The sequence below is a fragment of the Protopterus annectens genome, chromosome 2.part0, assembly GCF_019279795.1.
Source record: "Protopterus annectens isolate FY-2018-M chromosome 2.part0, PAN1.0, whole genome shotgun sequence".
Classification (NCBI taxonomy): Eukaryota; Metazoa; Chordata; order Ceratodontiformes; family Protopteridae; genus Protopterus; species Protopterus annectens.
In genome coordinates this window covers 1,153,424,414-1,153,440,090 of record NC_056728.1, presented here as the reverse complement: position 1 = coordinate 1,153,440,090, position 15,677 = coordinate 1,153,424,414, and the positions used below count along the sequence as shown (strand labels likewise).

The 15,677-nt window shown below is 39.6% G+C and overlaps 1 protein-coding gene across 9 annotated transcripts in view; it reads left to right on the top strand.

Moving 5' to 3' along the window:
- Nucleotides 1-15,677, top strand: part of LIN54 (lin-54 DREAM MuvB core complex component) — a 1,508,411-nt gene that overhangs the window by 243,385 nt on the left and 1,249,349 nt on the right. For all 9 annotated transcript variants that reach the window (XM_044061349.1, XM_044061353.1, XM_044061352.1 and 6 more), the window contains one exon: nucleotides 7,326-7,418. The gene's annotated coding sequence lies outside the window, so the exon portion shown is untranslated. The remainder of the gene's footprint in view (nucleotides 1-7,325; nucleotides 7,419-15,677) is intronic.

The window sequence follows — 15,677 nt, the reverse complement described above, 5'->3', positions numbered from 1 at the left end:
GGGGCACCCGACATCTGGGGCAAGAAAAACTGAAGTAATGGTGTCAGCTGCATGTGTTATACCCCTGACTAGCTAACGTCATGGAAGATGAGATAGCAACCGACGCCGGGCCCAAGACTTTGATATTGAGGCCGACTGAGGGCTACTGCAAACAGATAACCCCAAATGTGATGACTGCAACAGTGAATACACTCTAACATCTACATTTATCATAAATGTACACAACTTTACTTTCTCCATTTTGCCTTTTTTTAGGAAACGTCAAATTGAGAAACCATCCAACATAGTAAAATCTACCCAAGGAAATCCTAAAGGTGTTATTGCTGAATGCTAAGAGTCAAAACAACAATCTTTACTTCCTCCAAGCTCTCCTCCTAATGTAGAATGTGACATCTGTGCAGTTAGAGATGTGGTTAAAGCTGCATAGAGTACCAGATAGTGCAAGGCTTCAGTGCACTTCACAGGTTTAGACCAGCAATGGTACAGAGAGGAACTAAAGGTGGAGGTGTCTGTCTATTGCAGTAACAAGCATACCTCTAGGCTTGTTAAACAGGATGATGCACTGGATTTCCTTCATGTTTAAATCACCATAGGCAAAGTCCCATGCCATATCCCAGCAAGCTATAGGTCACCCTTTGTCCCATGAAACCCATAGCTCATAGTTAGACCTATTGGAGAGACACTTCAACTGTGTGCCATACGTTTGAGGGACTTTAATTATCCTTGTATAAACTGGGAATCCTATGTGACCCTGTATTTGCAGACACAGAGTCCTAAACTTTGTGAATACAAACACCCTGGACCAGTTAGTGTATACTCCCACTTGAGGTACAAACTTATTGGACTTGGTACTCCCAAATATAGGAGAATGCTGCAACTGCAACATCCCCACCCCCAATTATTGTGTTTTCTCTGTTAAGTTCAGACTATAAAGTAGTCTCTCTAGAAATATCAATTCTGTAATCCCAAAGAACCACGTAGCATTTTGAAACTATTCCAAGCAAACTAACTTTTATTAAGTGATTAAACTGCCAAAATGTCAAGCCCCTACAAACCCAGGTAACACAGGTACCTGTGCAGAATTATTCACAGACGATGTGTACAACCATGTCGGTGATTACATAGATGGTGCTGTGCCTTTTCGATGCAAGCCCAAAACTAACTCGAAAAACAAACCACCATTGTGGAATCCAAAGTTAAACATGTTGTACAACAAAAGAAAAAGTCATAGCTAAAAATTAAGAAGTGCAACACTGAAAATATACCTTTCATTAAACTGAATAGACAATTTAAGTGGACTAATTTAAGTCCAACAAAGCGTTTTTGAGGTAGATGGCATCCCAGTCCAAGGACAGCCATAAGGCCGTTTTTAGCTATGTTGAAACTTCAAAGGTAATGCGCAACAGTGTGCTGAATTATTGGTAAATGGAGCAACTTTCACGGAAAATAGGAGAGATAGTAAACCATCTGGCTGACAAATTCAGCTCCAGGTTAACCCCCCACCCCCTGTAAGGAGCAGGTCTTAGATGCACTCTCTAAGGCCAGCAGTGCTGCTTCTGTGTGTCCTAGTTAATATCATAGGATGTTTCCTTAAATAGCTTGAAATATGACCTATCAGGGTCAGCGGTGTCACTGTTCAGCCATAGCCTCCACACAGGCTTCATGCCACGTGGTCAGTCCATCTCACAAGAGTGGACCGCCAATGGATTTTGGGAACTATAGACCCATTAGTCTAATCACATGCAAAAGCCATGGAAAGAATTATGCAAGTGAATAACAGTGAACATAGGAAACCTTCAGACAGTGGACCCAACTCAGTTTGCTTTCCTCAAAGGAAGGTCATGCATACTGAAACCAGGTGGACTTCTTTGAGAAGGTTACCAAGACAGTGGATGAGAACAAAATGGTATATATTGCCTACCTTGACCTAGCTAAACAAACTTGCAGAATTGGGCATAAACCTTTGTGTAACTTGTTGGATTACCAGCTGCCTTACAGATGCATCCCAGGAAGTTAGAATTGGAGAGACCAACTCTTCAAGGAGTCTGGTCACCAATGGAGTCCCTCAGGGCTTTCTTCTCAGTCCATTCCTCTTTGGCATCTATTTTTTGGAAGTAAGGCGAATGTCAAGGGTGTCTAGCTTGCCAAGTTTGCAGATGATTGCAAGTTAGGAGATATCACAGACCCCCCCCCCCCCAAGATGTTAACATCTTACAGGAAGGTGTAAAACAGACAGATGACTGGTGCCAAAGCCACGGCTTACAACTCAATGCCAAGAAATGTGTGATAGTACCATCTGATGTCATCTATGTCATTATTCCTCACAGTAGGCTCTTGGATCTGACATTGGATCTGAGCTGGCAACTTTAGCTTAGACAGATCCAAGACTCAAACGTCTCCCTCTCCTATAATCCCCTGCTGCCCTGTAACCCTAAAGATCTCGTTTGCCCCGTTCTGCTACAGACATGATCCTTTGCTGTCGCTCGAGTAGTTTTTCAGATAAGTGTGATTTCGACTTTATTTATACTTGTTTTAAGCTTTAGATTTATAGGCTGTCTCCTTTTTACTTCCCCTCTCTTAGACAGTCTAGTTATTTGGCTAAAATAGTTTTCCCCCTTTGAATTGGGCGCCTTTTTTTCCTCTTAACTTGTTTCTCTTCTTAGAGTAGAGTTTGTGTGTTTTTGGTACAGCCACGGTGGTGCAGCAGTTAGCATTGTCACCTCACAGCAAGAGGTTCTCCCGTTCGATTCTCTGCTGGGAGTGCCTTTTGTGTGGAGTCTGCATGTCCTCCCCACGGTCAAGTGATGCTTAAGACATGCAGGTATGTGCGAGCATGAATGAGTGTGCCTTTTTTGAAGGTTGGGCATCGGGCTGGCAACTCTGCACCATAAAACTCCACTGCCAATCATGAGCAGACCAGAGTCCTGCTATGGCGACCCCTAACCGGGAAAAGCCGAAAGACAGTTTGACTTTTAAACTTTTAAGTTATGTCAGAGAAACCCTCTGCATTTAAAAAGTGCTCCTTGTGCAGTCGGAAGATGCCCACTTCCAACTTGCACAGGGAGTGCTTGTATTGTTTAGGGGCTCCTAACCTGGAGGTTGAATGTGACGTTTGTGCCACATTTAAGCCAAGGGACTTAGCAGAGCACTGCAATAAATTATTATTCAAAGGTATAGCACAGGGGGTCCTTATGTTTCCTCTCCTCTCAAGGCCTCCTCTTCTGATTCTAAATGGAAGGCCCTTCCCATTCCTCCTGGGTATTTTTTTCTTCAAAAAAACCTAGGCTTGTCTGATCCTAGGTCTCTGGATCAGACTCCAGCCCAGGCTGTATCGGATCTGACATTTTCTGTTCAGAGATCCTTGGACACTTCTACCTAATCCAGGGCCTCCTTGGATTGGAGGCCGTTGGATCCGGTCAAATCTAGACCAGCCTTGGATCTGACTTCTTAGACATCTCTACCTTAGGATCTGGCAGGCGTGTCTGGTCCTCCAACAGTTACAGAAAATTCAAGTTCGCCTGGATCCTCCAGGCATTTGTCACTATCTGCTCCTAGACTTCAGAGTTGAAATCCAGAAATTAGACACAAGCCTTTGGAGTCCAAGATTAGATCCTCAGCGAAGTCTGCCCACTCATCCACTTCCTCCAAGTCATCCAGAAGCTTGTTACCATTGGATATGGACAGGATTATGAGGAGCTTCCTCAAAGCCCAGATAGTCGGGGCTTCTGGCGTCCCCAGCCCACCCGACTAGGGGAGCTTCCCCAATCCCAATTCGTAGTTCTCTTCCAACTTTAGAAGCTTTGGAATCTCAGCACCAGGATACCAGAGGTGAGATCCCAGCAGTATTGAGTCTCCCCCTTTTCTTGACTTCATCATGGTCCCTCAGCTGCTCTATTCCTCCACCCTCGGATCAGAGCGGGCCCTGTGCTGGAGCTGTTGGCACTGGCTCCCTGGGGATTGGATTTGGTCTGGGCCTTTTGAACCGAACCCTATCCCTGGGGACTTCAGTCCTAGACAGTTTGGGACTGGTATCATTCAGGGGCCGCAGGGCTGTGTCAGGATCCATTCCTATTGAAAAGAAGAATTGTAGTTGCAGTTGATGTTCGTTCTTTACACACCTGTATTTCTCACAATACTGGCATAGAATGGACAGCTTCTATGTTCAACAGGAGTGGTCATTATATGGTGAGTGAAGTAAAGTTTTTGACAATGTATTGATCAGGTATTGAGTAACCATTTTTTCATGTTTGAGGGACCTTATCACCCTCAAATGAGAGCGGTGGCTATGTGAACATGTATGGCACTGAATTACACAAATTTCGTCATTGCTTACTGGGAGATGCACATGTTAAGTCTTTTGGGACACAACGGTTTCTCTTATTTTCAATTTATTGATGACTTGTTTTTTATATGGAGGAGATAGGTTGGTGAATGTCATTTTTAAGTAACATGAATAGTAGTACAAATTTGTTGGAATTTTCTTGCTTTTTTCATCATTCAAAGGTCTGTTTGGATTTGGAGGTGCAAAAAAACATTAATGAGAGAAAATAGAGTACCATGATAAGTTACAAAAAATGTGTCCAGCAGTGCTTTTTTACATTACTCCAGTATGCACCTCACATATATCAGACACAACATTATTAAGGGTCAGCTGGTCAGAATGAAAAGATTGACCACTGACAGGGAAAATAGATTGCTTCACTTAAGTGTTACATAAGAGGTTTGTGAACAGGGGATACCCAACACGCATTATACACAACATCACTGATCAAAATCGCACTGAAATAGAAAGGGCAAAAACTTGCCAGATTAACTTGAAATAATGGTCTTTCTCCATGCCTTTTGTCACCCCCCCCCCCCCCGGATATTGTTGCATTAAAAGGGCAATGAACAACAATTGGAGGATATTAGAAACCAGTGAAGAAATTGTGTGGTGGGAGACTAACCCTTATTTATTTATTTTTTTATTAATTGGAAAGCTAAAAGCACCAAAACTTGCTTAGAAAAACTAATTTCTGAAAATGAAGTATCTAAACGAGGGACTTACAAATGTCACAGTTGTGCCCCAGTGTAGATACATTCACGAAAGCCCATATTTTGCTGACATGGACTGAGAAGACCTATCCAGTACCAGGGCTTTTTACTTTATAGCGACAAATATGTGGTATACCTTGCTAGATGCAGCACCTGTGAGGGTTTCTACATAGGAAAGGCCAACAGGGTTTGTAAAAAAGCAAAAAATCATGAGCATCAGTATGCTATTATAAGGAACAAGGAAAATGCTTTAGCAAAACATTCTATGGAATGTTGTACTTTTAAAAAAAAAAAAAAAAAAAAAAAAAAAAAAATCCTTTTCTGTGTCATCGACCATGTCCCTTTTGATTTTTAATGGAGACTGGCAACAAAATAGAGTACAGAGCAGCAGATTATGTTTTATGCCTACAGTAAAGTAGGACCGAATGATAGTGTTAATTACAGGGTTGTTTTAACCAAAATTTAGAACAGCAAAAAATGTAAATAGATTGGTTGTTTTTCTACTCGTGTTTTTATTGAGGAGTTTTTTTTTTTTTTTTAATTGTGTAGTTTTATGGGAACGGACAGTTGTATTTGCATCATGTGACAGGGAATCTGCTCATTACTGAAGGGTATTTAAGTGATTGGCCTTCCACAAAGCACATGCTCACTAACAAAACTAGTGTGGCCAAAAGTGCTCAACTTTGGAATTTACCTTTTGACTCATTTTCTCTCCATTTTTGGTGTTTTTTTTTTTTTTTGCTGTTTTTATTTGTGTTAAACCATATCTTCAGGACATTCATATTTTTTCATCAGAATTTATTTATTGCTCATTAAATAAATGTTGAGTGGAACATTCAAATAGAAGATAAGGAAGTGGAGAGAGAAAGAGCGGAAACTGAGAAATAAATATTTGTTAGAGGTGGTGAGTGGAGTAGATATGGGAGACATGAGAAATAATAAGAGCAGTAAAACAAGGAAAAATAGAGACAGGATGTCCTGAAATTAACTCTGACAAAAAATATGAATGTCCTGACGATATGGTATAACAATAGTGTGTTGTAGTTGTCCCATAGTGTAAATTATGCCACTGCTCTCTTGATTGTGTGCCTTTGAGATGCACCACAAGTCATTTGGTACTTGAATCTGTCTTGTGTTTTCAGTGTTTATTTGCTAATTGCTTTTGCCTAGAAGCTCTTAGATGAGAGGGCAAATTTATTAGTTGACTTTGTTTCATGGGCTGATTGAGTGTTTGGCTGGTCTTGGCAACAAATTAAATTACTAATAAAAAAGTAAAGAAAAAAGTAAGATTGTTTAACATCAAAAATTAAATTACTGTATAGTTGAGCAATAACCAGTGAGTGAGTATATTGACGATTTACCCATGGTTGGCATGCGTTGATCATGAGGGCGAAACCCTTACATTTTGCAGAATGTCCCAGATTTTCCTTGTATTTGTCCTGTCCTCCATAAGTACTTCTCAACCTCTTGGCTCAAGAAATGTGGACAAAGCCATAAATAAAAGGCGGGGGGGGGGGCAAAGGCTCCAAAATGGGGCTCAATTGTAAATGTTGCTCTTATAAACATGTGATGGTAGTAAGATTTGTGTTATTGTGCATTGTCTGAAGGATGTAAAGTTTTGAAACAGAAATGTGTCATCCTTTAGTAACTTCATTCCTCAGTAATTTGTCAGGAAAAACGAATTTTATGAGGAATGGACCAAAAATGAGGCAAACATCTGGATAGTAGAGCCTTATGCCATTGTACCATATACTAATAGAAAAGTCTGGCTGCTCAATGGTACTTAACGTGACCAAACTTTTTTCTATTGGTATATGCTTGATTTTCAGTATCAAAAAAATTCCGCCACTTTGATAAAGCCATTGTATCAAATGTATAAAAACAATTAAATATGTAAAACAATAAAAAGGTATTTAAAAAAAAATATATATATATATATCACACACTTACACACACATGAACAAATGAAAATACCAGAATTGTAAAGTCATTACAGAGGATGCAACTATTCCTGCTCCGTTCTCACCATTGTGAATGAAAAAGAAGTGGACAGGATTATGTAGATTTCCTGAAAAATGGGATGAATAGCTGGTGTGTACATGTAATGTGTTGGGAAAATAATTTTCGTTGAGGGGTAACCTGTAACAGAGTTGTAAAATTCTGAAGACTGAGTCACTTGGGGGTTTTGAGAGTTTGTAAGAGGTGCAGTGAACTACTTTTTGAGTCAAGGTAATACTGGTTGTTTTTCTTTTTTTGAAGTGCATTGTCACAGCTGTTGTATTGTTTTGCAGGAATCTTGATCTGGATAAGTGAAAGTGCATCTGTCTTAGGCGCTACCTCCATGCCTTACAACTGAAAGTACGAGCTCTAACCAGGCTACAAACGTAAGTATGAGTGGTGCTTTTTATGACTGGTGGCTACTGTATTATGTAGGACAACTGGTCCTCTAGGTACAATGGGATGATTTTGACTGACACAGTGTGATGACCTTGGTTTGGGAAGGAGCTTCTGTGGTTCCCTTCCTTCGCTTGACGTAACTCACCCACCCAACAACTGTCAGGGTTTGCCAATATAGGTGCTTGGACATAGAAATATCCTTCACAAAGTTTAGTGGTTGTTCCTTTCCGTTGTGTCTCTGTTCTATATATATGTGAAAAAGTATGAGTGGTCTTGTCTTGTGTGCTAGAAATGGTGGATGGATAGCTTTGAGCATCCATACATATCTGTCTGTTGGTTAAAGATGGCAAAAGAAATATGCTCTCTGTGAAGATGAGGGTTGTCCTTCATTCCACTGCCTTCATTACTTGTTTCTCACCCCAGTTGGCTTTGCTAAGGTGGCACCTTTAATTGAAATGCTTGTGCTCCCTAATAGAGTATGTGGCAATAAGCAGCAACCACCATCACTGATGCTTAGAAGTAGTGTATGAGAGCTGTATGTGAACAGATGTGGACGTTCACAGGAGACTGGGGAGCTTGTGCCTTACTAAATTTAAGAAGAATTTGGATTACATTATGTACACAATTTTCATGATTTTTTAAGTAGTTGAAAATTGCCTTTGTTTCAGTCATTAAGCAAGTGTGAAACTGTATGGTGGGCTGTTGTGCTGCTAGGCATATTCTGTATGGGGTGTTTGTAGAAGTACCTGCATGCTTTCCTTATTGATATCAGTGCGTGTGTTGTCCCAGGGCTGAGGAGTATGGAGTGGATATAAATTCCTACCCATTCTGTGTACTGCTGATTGGAAGCTGTCCACACAGTCACACCCCCAATTGAAGAAGGGGCGTGCAGTGAGTAAGTGTAGGTCAGCTGAGATAAACAGGAACAGAGATCCAAAAATCCATGAAAAAGTTGCCCTTTTATTAATTCACCACTCTTTTGTTCTGATTAAAACTTGTTGGTGGACTTTACCTCTTGACAGATGACTTGGTCAAGGTAGTACATTTAAAAGAAGTGGCTCCTTCATATTATTTATGTATTGTGTATAAAAGCAAGGACTGAGAAGAATTGGGGGCAGGAATGCTATTGACATGTCTTTCATGAAAAGCAACTGAATGGCAAATGTGTGATCTGAATGTGGCTGGTCATTGTGAGAGGGTAGCAAGATGTTAGGCATGTATTTTGTGTGTAAAGGAAGAAAGGGGTGAAGATAGCTGTTTTTCCTTAGTAAGAGCCCCCCACTGGAGTGAAGTACTGAGTGATATGAATTGTACTACATTGCCTGTATTAATAGTTAGCGATTTATATTAATGTGAAGTGAAGCAGCATCTGCTGATGTTCCCACCACATTTCCCATTATCTCCATGGTGGAGCTACTTATTTTCTCCAACAGCATTATTTTATTCTTGCATTAATTTGTTGACAGATTCAGTCCATTTCTTATTTGAATGCTATTAACATAGTATGGTAAATCTGAAGCTTCAGTATGCCAGCACTCATCTTCGACTTACCACCTCTCCTCTAAATACACAGGTGCTATCTATTCTGCCTTGTAATTTACTGTCTGCTGGCTACATATTTGAAGACTGCCTCATACAACATAATAGTTGTATGTATGTACTGGCAGAAAGTGGCATACTGCTATGCAGTTCTCATTTTTGTATGAGGGGCGCATTTACTGTTGAGTCATTTTGGCAGAGGTTGTCCAAGAAGTATCTCGATGATGATGATAGAGGTGGGAGCATGACTGAGCTTGAGTTTAGACAGTAGGCTCAGAAGAAACAAAGGACTGATCGTGTATGTAAACCGTTCACTTCAGCACCAGGACTGGTGGTCAGAAGAATGCATTGCTCAGCAGTCAGCAATTCTGCAAATATTGCAAGCTCAGAAAACTCAGTAACTCCCACGATGGCTCACTCATCCCATTCTTTCCGGACATTGTTTCTTGCCTATCCTCAAAAATCAAGAGACGTTGTTAAACTTGTTTGAAACTTGAATGTAATTTGGACGTTTTTGGTCTTTTTTTCAGTACTGTTAACATACATTTGGGTATTCTGGGTATTCAGATGATATCTTTTCAGTTTACTTTTTTTGCAGCATTGTTGTTGAGGTAAAACCACTTTTAAGTTCCTTCTGTCAGCTCAGCATTTTGTTTTGGTGCTTGTTACTATTCCTGTTTCTAAAAGTAATGTTTTTCCTTGTGGCTTTTCTGGGCTTAGATTGATGACAGGTTTGACTTTATTCTTCTGGTGTTTTGTGGCTTTGTTGAACATTTTTCAAGATGGAGAAGGAACAGGTCGTAAGTTTTGACGAATGTATTAAAATTATAACATTTCTCTTCAGAATATCAGCAGAGGAACATGAGTATTGCTTTGGTAATTGTTGCTGTGCTAGCTTGGCCTCTTTGACAGACTGGGGAGATGAGTATCTGGTGAGGTATTGTTGGAAAAGAGGGATTGTTACGAAAATCATCGGCTTGCATAAGTGGGCATGCATCATGATAGACTCCGAGGAACCACAGGTATAATAGATGGGGAGCATAAAGTGAAATTCATGAAGAATGAGGGATAGGGATTTAGTTAACAGTGAGCAAATAAAAAGGGGACAATAGGATGTAATAAGGAGTTTTAGCAGGATGGTGGGCAAACATTTTCTTTTGTTATTTAGAAGGGCTGTGATGGATTGCAAGGCAAGCAAGGAGTAGGAAGTAAAAAAGGTACACCGCAGGCAACTAGTTGGATTAGCAGCTCAGGTGTTTATCTGAGTTGTCAGGGAGGATGAGAGCGAGCAGCTACTGCCAGATCATCCACCTATGGAGGAGGAGGAGGAAGGTGGCTTTGGCTTGAAATCACTAGGTGTTAGACCTGTAGAGCATAGGCCTACGAGCCACGGACTGCCATGATACAGATGCACATAGGACAGAAGCCGAGCTCTTACCTAACCCAGAAATGCCCAGCTCCTTCCCCTGCAGAATGAGTGGACCATTTGGTGGATGCAAGTGGAGTCCCTGAGAAGAAGCAAAAAAAAAAAAAAAAGCCTACGGGTATGGTAAGGGATACTATATTTTAACATTTGGCTGTTTAAAAATGCTAAATTAAGTAGGTATATAAGCAATAAAATAGCTATACCCACGAGGTTGAAAGAACAGGACCTAGACTGTCCTGTGAGGGATGATTTGAGGATACAGTATAATTGTCTGAAAAGGTTCACAGGTATTGGTCAAGACTACAGGAGTCTAGTGTTGGTGCAGAGGATTAACACTTTGCTAAGGAGCTACATTGTGTGCCAATGGTAAAGTGTTTGACCTTGTGACATTATAGCTCTTGCCAAGAAGAATAGATGGGGACACTAGCTTAAAGGAAGAGTCAGTAGAGAGATTTAAATGTAGAGAAAGAAGACAGTGCTCGGGAAGAGTGTTACATACGTGTGTGCGTGTCCGTCTGTCTGTCTGTCCATTGGAATTTTCACTGCAGAATTGTAAGTGTGCACAATTGTAAAATGGGCTTTTTTTTTTTTTTTTTTTTTTTTTTTTAAAATATTCATTTTTCTACCCTTACCTTAAGGTGTAGTGACCCCAGAGTTTGTCTGCTTGTATGTGTGTATCTAATATGTAATATGAAAGAGAGAGACAGTGGGTTGTGGGGGTGAAGCATGCTCAAAAGTAGTGTGATCCTTCCCCCAACTAAAATAGTAAAAACTTCCAGTTTTAGAATTGTGCCCTTTTGTAGCTTTGGCGTTGTAATGTAGGACAGCCATAAGACCAGCGGGAATGTAATGAAAGGAGTGTATGGCTCTGCATATGTGAAAGCACATTGAAATTCACTAATCTAGAAACTTTCTTCCAACTGTAATCTGCAGTGATGAGGAATTTGTGAAAGCCTTTGCCCACTGTTTTAAACACTTACCTACCCAAGACTGAAAATCTGTTAGAGGAATTGAATGACTACTGTTCCAGCACTGTCAGACTACTATGTATGATGTCTCTCTGGACTTTGGTTATTCAGATTATAGTGTAACATAAAGTGCAGACAGACTGTGTTGTAAGCTGAAAGTGCATTTGGCAGTATGGAGTAAATGTAGGGGGTGTGGCCTACAAGTTGGGAGCTATTCACAAAATAAACTGCTGTGATATTTTAGTAGGGTTACTGCTAGTGTGTGTTGCGGGGGGGCAGTAAGAGTAAGCTATTCCAGATGTTCGTGTTTCACTGCTGCAATCATCACATGTGGGTTATCTGCCTGCAGGTAGCCCTTAGCTGGTTATCTACCTGCAGGTACTCTCAGCCGGCCTGAATACCAGAGTCTTGGAATTTCTGCGTCGGATGCTGTCGCTTCTTCCATGAAGTCAGGGGTATAAAACATGCAGCTTATGCCATTACATCAGTCTTTCTTGCCGTGCGGTGCCCGAATCAGAAGCAGTTCGCAAGTGCCGGTCAGCCGACTCCTGAAATTTTCGTTTTCGAATTTCAAACTTATAATCAAAAAGATTAGTATCCTGTTAGGATTTCAATATGTTCCTTTACGTTCTGGGACAATTGCTAACATTATTATTGAATTTAAGTTATTTTTGAGACAGTTAAATTTGAATATATTATTTAAAGGTCAAAATCAATCTAGAACAGATCTTGTTATGAGTAGTACTTTCAACCCTCCCATCCACCCGTCATTAAAAATTTTTGAGGAGTTAGTTGAGAGAGAAATTAGGCTTCTCAATGACAACGGGAGGAAGAGAGAAGACACCAATTTCTCCAAGGAAGATATGGAGGTTTTAAATACCTTGACTGAACACAAATGCAGGGTTATGAAACCAGACAAAGGGAGGGGGGGTGTAGTTTTAATGTACACCAACGACTACGAGATTCACTTGCACAATATATTACAAGACACGGACCGACTGTCTCATGTAATGAAATTAATGTAGCTTATGCTAAATAAAATATTATTTATATGATCATTTGCTACAAGGTATAATTAATGAAAAAATGTACAATTTTTTGATGGTGGACAGGCCGAAAATACCTACTATCTTTGGCATACCCAAGACACATAAGTGTATTGAGAATATGAAATTCAGGCCTGTTGTTGCTGGGGCGGGTGGGATGAACGAACCTTTAGCAATATTTATCGATGCTACTGTTAAGAATTTTGTGAACTCTATACAACATATTTGTAAAGATTCTTGGGAATTTTTGAGGAAGATTAATAAAAAGTTGTTTCACAAGGAATTATTGATGGTTACGGTGGATGTCATAGAGCTTTTTCCAAGTATTCCTCATGCAGAAGGGATGGAATGGTTTTCCAACATTTTGGTCGGTGAGTCGGGTTTGGACAACAAATCGATTAATCTAGTGTTGGAATTTACTGAGATAGTCCTTAAAAACAACTTTGTATATTTTAATGGGGAATATTATCACCAAAAAAAGGGTGTAGGTATGGGGGTCTCGTGTGCCCCCCTGTATGCCAATTGTGTACTATATTATTGGGGAAAAAATTTATTTTTGAAACAAAGTGGAAAAATTATATAGTACAGTACACTAGATTTTTAGACTATATTTGTTTGTTATGGAAGGGAACAAAAGAAGAATTGGAAAACTTCTTTGTTTATATTAACCAAACAGATTTCTTAAGGTTCACCATTAACGTTGGAGATGACAGGTTAGATTATTTGGACATTACTTTATACAAAGACATGACAAACAATTGTTTCCATTCTAAAATCTTTCGTAAAAAGACCTTTTCCAACATGTATTTGCACTTTGATAGTGGTCATCCCGTGTACCAAAAAAAGGGAATTGTAAAGGGGCAGATAATAAGGGCCTCTAGAATGACAAGTTGTTTTGAGGACTTCATGGAAGAAGTGGTTTTTATTAAACATTTATTTCTGGAAAAGCGTTATCCTGGAGAACTTATCAATCAATTAGTTAAAGAAGTAATTGAGAATAGGGAAAATAAATATTATCCACTTATTGGGAAAGGGGATAATATTATTGAGACAGGTAACCCTAAGACGGATTATAAGACAGGCGCTTTCGTTCACACTTATACTGAGTCATCAAACGAGACTGAGTCTGTTATTAAAAAATACTGGCACGTATTACGAGTAAATGAGGAAATATCGGAACACATTCCCCTTCAACCTAGTTTTCTTAGAAAAAGGGATTTGAACCTCAAAGATTACTTGGAGAGAGGTAACAGGGAGGGGCAATGGAGTGATATTAGGAAGAAAGGTACTTTTAGTTGTGGGTCCTGTCACCAATGTTCCTTTATGTTTAATAAGACTTCCTTATTTATTCCTTCTAGGAAGTTTCATATTAAATCCTCACAATACTTTAATTGTAAATCAAATAGGGTGGTTTACTTAGGAATGTGCGTCATATGTCTTAGTTTTTACATTGGGAAGACGGAAAGGCATTTAAACAGGAGAGTCTATGAACATCTATATGATGTTAAAAAAAGAAGAGACCAATGCCTTTTTTAAACATTCCCTGACATGTCCTAATATGATGTTGAAGTTTTTTGTGTTGGAGCAAGTGGATGTTGACCCGAGGGGAGGGGGTTGGGAGACCAAATAAGAATATAGGGATTTGCTATGGCAACTGAAGTTGAACGCTGGTCGAACCCCGGGGTTAAACGACAATATTAGCATCAGTAGTGTGCTTAAATTAAGATCTGCGAGGTTGTAGTTTTTGTGACAACCTCTTTAGTTTCGTTTTTATTTTAGTTTTTAAATTTTGCTTTTAATATAAAGGACGTATGATTATTGGGCAGGTCAAGTAATGGTTTTACAATTATTTAACTTTTTAATTATTTAGCCATTTAACTTTAATGAATTGCATTTTACAAGAAATGTATTTATTATTGGAATATTTTGTACTGAACAAGAACATTTTTATTTTTACATTTCTACACTTTTATATTTTTAATTTATTACATGAGGTGGTTCCAGGTCTCTTTTACGTACTTTAAATGTCTGATTACATTTTAACTGTTGATTATATACTTTATGTTCAACAGTTAGTCAATTATATATTATTATTTTTTACAATAGGATTCAGATAAAATTAACATTATGTCTACGACATGTTTACAACATGGTTTGTTTAATATATATATTATTAATTTTGTTTTTAAGGAATTGGATGGTTTTAAGGATTCAGTGTTCAGGGGGTCACATGTTGTTACATGGTGGTATTTAAGCACATTGTTTTGCTTCCTTTCAAAGGTTCTGAGGAAGCCTGGGATTGTTCCCAGGGGAAAGCGCTGAACTCAATTTATTGTTACTTCCTTCGTGGGTTTGTGTTGTGGCTTTGGAATAAAATCAATTAGTTTACACTGCTGCGTGGTTATTGAAGTGTTTGGAGCCAGTCCAAGTTGTGGACATTGTAAACTATTATTTTCGATCCTCCTGCAATTTCGTCTTGGTGGTGTTTTGGATTATTTACATTTTTTGCTGTACCCTTTTGGGATCCATTTTTCTTGCTCTAACCGATGTCAGAAAAAAATAATAGTTGTCTTGCCAGTGGAAAGCATATACCTCATAGAGACTTTCATTCTTACTGCGTCACCTGTTTAGGACCAGACCACGACGTCCCTCGCTGCAGGATGTTCATAGTGTTTCACTGTTGCAGTCATTACAATTGGGTTATCCTGCTGGCAGGCTACCCGCAGTCGGCCTGAATTCCAAAGTCCTGGTCTGGCGTCGGTTGCTGTCGCCTCCTCCCTGACATCAGTGCGCCAGGGGTATAAAAGATGCAACCGACGCCATTTTCTTCAGTCTTTCTGGCCACGCAGTGCCCGAAGCAAAAGCAGTTGGCAAATGCTGGTCGGCCGACTCCTGAGATTTTCAAGTTCGAATTTCAGATCCGAAGTCTTCATTAAAGCTAAGTACCCTGTTTGGGAAACTTTTTTCTTGCTCCAGACCGATGTCAGAAAAAGTTAATAATTGTATTTCTTGTGGGAAGCAAATACCTGATAAGGATATTCATTCTTACTGTATTCCTTGCCTAGGCCCTGACCATGACGTTGCTAGTTGTCGGTTTTGTGCTGGATTTAACTAACGCACTATTAAGCGTCTGTACGATTTTGCATTTCATTATTTTGGCAGAAGATTTAATTATATAATGCCATCGGAACAGCCGACTACCGTAATTTATAAAAAGCGCAAAGAAAAAGAAAAGGACAGGCATCAGAGGTCCAAAACCGACAACGA